Below are 5,649 nucleotides of genomic sequence, written 5' to 3' on the forward strand. Positions count from 1 at the left end.
AATCAAGTACAACAATCAAACAACATAATGATTTTCACAAAGAAATTTAAAAAATATATTTATGTTATGTAGTCTTATCTTATATTCTTTAAATAATGTAATACAATATTATACATTATTTTTTAAAATTGATAAATATATATAATATCTTATCCGCGCGTAGCGCGGTTAAAAAATCTAGTATCTTTAATCATTCTATAAAACAAACCTTACCTTTATGTGCGATTTTTAAATCTCATGATATAACCATGTGTGAAATTATTTTGTATCACCTGAAAATAAAGTATTAAACTTATTATCTATGTTATTTCGAAATACTTATTTGAAAAAATCTGATAATTTAAATTGAATTGTATTAAAATAACAAATACACTATTATTCAAACAATTTTTTTTAAAAAAAATCTCTAATGTTATTTACTAAACTAATTTGAAATCCATTGTTATTGAAATCTTTTAAACTATGAGTTTTCGAATTTTCAAGTAATTTTAGAGTTTAGGCTTACTACAATTTAGTTAAACCATTGCAAAAATTCATCTAAAACTATAAGATTTTAATTTTAATATATTTAATTAAGAAACTCTATCAAAGCACTCTAATTAAGAAACTCTATCAAAACACAGACAAAGTAGTTTTGACTCGAGTCTAAACCGGCTCGACATAGCCGACGTGAGTGGTTTTGCATAATCTTGGTCATTTTTTCTAGTGCTCCAAATTATCGAACTTTTATTGTCAGTGTTATATATAACATCTATTTTTTCTTTTCTTCTCAATGTGGAATTTTAATTTTTAGCTAAAAAATCTAAAGCTTTTAAAATAAATCCAAATACTCATTTTCACATTCAAAATTTTATTTAGCCTATTAGATTTATACAAGATAAAATAAGAATAAGCGTAGAGAGTAAAAAACGATAAAGAAAGAGAGATGACACTTATTGAGGGTGTTAGCAGTACCATTCTTACCTCGGGTGGGCTTAATCTCGGTCAGCTTGTAAGACCAAGATTATCGCTGATTCTTAAGTGGGTTTTTAAAGTAAATAACCCATTTAATTAAATCAAAACAAAATAAAGAGGGGATTATCGATCGTTAACTAGGGATTTTGGAAACCGTTTTTAAGTGGGGGTTTTAACCACTTGTCAGCATACAAAAGGTTCTAAATTTTTTATTTTCTTTCTTTCTTTTCTTTATTGTTTTCTTTTCTTTCTTTCTCGTCTTCTCCGCCCACAAGGCGATCGAAACGACGAAAGACGACGACTCTACTCACTGTGTCTCCTCCGGCGTCTGTCGTCTTCTCCGTCAGAAGACCGAACGAAACCAGCACGGACGACGACTGTCTCGGTCCTCACAGCGTCTCCTCCGGCTTCTCTCGTCTTCTCCGTAAGAAGACCGATCGAAACCCACCACGGGTGACGATTCTCTCGGTCCTCACGGCGTCTCTTCCGGATTGGAGAATCTCGGTACTGATGGCATCGATTCCGTCTTCTCCTTCAGAAAGGCGATTGAAACAACCACGGAAATTGACTCTTTCGGTCCTCACGGCGTCGATTTCGTCTTATCTCTTCTTCTCCGTCAGAAAACTGATCGAAACCACCACGGAAATCGACTCTCTCGGTCCTCATCACGGCATCAATTCCGTCTTCTCTCTTCTTCTCTGTCAGAAGACCGATCTCTTTAACTTCGAGATCACTTCCCAAGTAGTAAATGTTTGGAACTTTGGCTCTGTATTTTTGGTCTGTATTTTAGGTAAATAACTCATTTAGTTAGTACAGTGAAACTGGTAAATCAAGCGGTTGACTGTGTATTTAAACTAGAAAAGTTGAGATTTCAATTAGCTAGTTCTTAATCAAGCAAACTCGTAAATGTTTGGAACTTCGGCTCTATATTTTAGCTCTGTATTTTAGCTAAATAACTCGTTTACTTAGTTGAGATTTAAAGTGGTAAATCAAACGGCTGACTGTGTAGGAGAAAACAGTTTATTGGTGCTTGAGGTGAAACAGCTTTGTAAAATGTGTAGATCAGATAAGACATGAGCTTTGAGTGTAGAGTAATTTGGTCTGAAATCTCTGTAGGTTATCTTCTGATCTGTTCAAGTTGACAGGAAGTTAAGAGTGTCGTGTAGTGTGATCTGAAACCTCACTAGATCATCTTCTAATTATTTAATAGTGTATTGCTTCCTATTGCTTTTGATTTGGTCATTGCTTTTATCGTTTCCTATACCAACCGTGAATGCTAATTAGGATAGTTTATACAACTGAAATCATTGATTTATATAATTTGGTTTGCATTGGTTTGCGTTGATGAATCATGTGAGGAGGCAAAGATCAGAATGAGGAGCCAAAGACATCTTATTTGTTGGAGGTGTTTCGTCCGGTGAGGAAGGGTGATCTCACTACTTGAGACTCTCGGTTAGGTAAGTGTGCAAAATTTTATATAATTTTCTTATTTTTTTCTTAATTGCTTTCGTCTGCATAGTACTTAGGTTAATAAATGCTGGTTAGAGTTAGGTTATGGTTGTGATGAATGCTTCCGATTAATGGTTGTGATGAATGCTTGTGTTAGATAATATGCTTCTAATGATCAACATTTTGATCAAACATTTGAAATTTTTTCCATTAATTATGGTGATCAAGAAAAAGAAAGAAAAAGAAGGAAAAAACGAGTTCATATCGAAAGAAATCGTGAAGAAGGCAATCTACGTTTAGGGAATGATTGTTTCAGAGAAATTCCAACATATCCTGAAAATCTTTTCCGACGAAGATTTAGAATGAACAAGTCATTGTTCATGCATATTGTATGAGATTTTGTAGAGTTCTCTTCTCTGGTTGTATGTGTGTGTGTATAAACTCCAATGGAGAAGGATGAGAGCTTGCTCTAGGTGATTTAGAAAGAGAGATTGATGAGAGTGTTTATGAGAGAATAAGAGACTTAAAAACATAGATTAAGAGACTGAGAGATAAGGAGAATAAGAGATTAGAGATTAGGGTTTCATATTCAAGAACAAGTTTATCATTCATGAAGTGGAGAGGGGAACTCCCCCTTACTCCCTTAAGTGTTACAAATCGCCAACCTAAGGCTTATATATGAGCTGTACATTTCCAATCTCATAACCTAGATCTAATGGCTGATAAAAGACTTGAAGATGGATGATCAGGATCTGGTCTTGGAGTGGTCTTGTGCAAGCTGTAAAGTGGAGAAGATAGGATGAGGAATCAATGGCCAGATTTGCTCAGTTTGATTTGGACAGCCCAGATTGTCTCATGTGTGGTCCTGCTCCAAAAGGTGCTTTACCTTTTGGCCAGTCACGGCCAGCCTGTCCCCAGCTGTCTCACGTGCCCCACTTGCTGCTCCAACGGTCACGAGATCATACCCTAAGCTTCCTTGTGCCCTAACTGAGCCAAACTCCAATTATGGTCGATCCGGGTAAGTTTTGTACGACAACTTGCTTTGTACGGTCGTTGGTACGGACAGGCCGTCCGTACCTCGCCCTAACTTTGCATCTCTCGTCCAGACTTCTCCTTAAGTCGATCCTATCTGATCTTGGGTCGCCCTATCTTTGCACCATTGCTTATCTTACTCCAAATGATGTCTAAGCCCTTCCTGGACTTAATCCATGTCTTTGCACAGCCTTCATGATACTTCTAGACTTCTTTACACCTTCATGAAGCCTTGATAGACAATCTCTGAAGATCTTGCCTTATCTTTACCCAAGACCCAAACTCCTCTAAACCACTCCTTTGGCTCCATTTCTTTTCTTCAAGTTAACACTCCCCCTCAAGCTTGACTTTAGGAGATCTTAAGTCAAGCTTGGAACCTTGAAGAACTCCCTCATTAAAAACCTCACAAAGGAAAACCCTTTGGGACAAAACCCTGATGAAGAAAAAAAAGTAGAGTCAACAAGGCCTGGGGATTGGCCAGTGAGCTCTTGTGCCTTAGAACCAGTGTGGTTGGACACAAGAAGCTCTGGATCACGGCCTATACAGGTGCAGCAACACTTCACCACACCTTCTTGGACTCTTCTATAGAACCGGCTTAGTGTCTCCCCCTTTCACCGGACTTCATGCCATCTTGAAAGGCTAGGAACGACTTGATCATCTCCATTGAGTCTCCAAGTAAGGTACATGATACATTATTCCACAAGTGTATCAGTACTTATCAATTCAATTCAAGTCTTATAGACCGTCTTAGTAAAACTAGTATTCCTGATAGATTACTAGTATTCACTGCTCATTGAGTATCCAAGTACTTGTATAAATGGTGAGGAGTGGCTGCTCTTTCACACACCACTTGAATCCCTCACTTGCTGAGCTTAACAGCTCCTTCTTGTATAAATGGTGAGGAGTGGCTGCTCTTCACTCACCACTTGAATCCCTCACTTGCTGAGCTTAACAGCTCCTTCTTGTATCATGCAAGCTCACCAACACTCCCCCTCAAGCTTGAGACCGAGTATAGGGAAGGTCCAAGCTTGGAGGTGAGCGCATACTAAGCTCCATGATCACCCTTGTGGGAACACCTCCATCTTCTTCAGACTTGATGCTTATAGCCCCACTTAACTATGATCAGCTTGCAATGGTCTTGGTCTTAATTGCATCACCCTCCTGGTGATGCTCTTCCTTGCATGTCTACTGTCCTCTCTACACTCATCTGATGTGTAGGCTATGGTGACTAAACCACCATGGACAGAACCGCAAGTCACCTCTCTATTGTCACAACATCCTCTCTACCCTCTTTGGAGCATGCTGCGGACTTCTCCACAGAATGTTGGCAATAGGCTTCATCTTATCATTCTCTTGTAATGATAAGGAGGAAACAGGTCTTGAACTTTGGCTCTTCAGGTTGCTCATTTGAATCTCCACCGCAAGCTTGAATTGAGTATAGGTTCAAGCTTGAAATGAGCCTCAATGAACTTCAAGACCAGGAGCACACCACCCTAACAGCTGCGATTAAATCACTGATCCACCCTTTTGCCTTCATCTTTAACCTCAGATCACCGGCCTTCCTCATGACTTGGGTGGTGACCTTCTCCTTCTTGTGTGTCTTGAACCAGGAGCTCAACAACCTTGTGGCATGCGCTTCTTAAACCGGCTTCTACACACAAGCACTTTCCCATTGCTCCACACAATGGATCAAGTCTTTCTCTTGTGTGTCTTGAACCAGGAGCTCAACAACCTTGTGGCATGCGCTTCTTAAACCGGCTTCTACACACAAGCACTTTCCCATTGCTCCACACAATGGATCAAGTCTTTCTCTTGTGTGTCTTGAACCAGGAGCTCAACAACCTTGTGGCCTGCGCTTCTTAAACCAGCTTCTACACACAAGTACCTTCCCATTGCTCCACACAATGGATCAAGTCTTCCTCTTGTCTTAGATAGGTGGTGAGCAAAGAACACTTCTTGTGAACCTGAAACACCACTCAAACTCCAGCAAAGATAAGACACAAGAGTATTAGGATCAATCCTTGATTAATCATCAAGTTTGATTCCCAATCTTACGAGCATTGCAACAGATTAAAACAAGTCATTTTCAAGTTCTATCTTTGCAAGCAACCTCTCTAAGCACAAGCACTTTCTTTTCCAGATTTATGCAAGCTACTTAGGCATTTTTAAGCTTCTTTACTCAGCAATTTAGACATGAATCTAATGCTTCAATGT

The sequence above is a fragment of the Brassica oleracea genome, chromosome C4, assembly GCF_000695525.1.
Source record: "Brassica oleracea var. oleracea cultivar TO1000 chromosome C4, BOL, whole genome shotgun sequence".
In the NCBI taxonomy this organism is placed as follows: Eukaryota; Viridiplantae; Streptophyta; class Magnoliopsida; order Brassicales; family Brassicaceae; genus Brassica; species Brassica oleracea.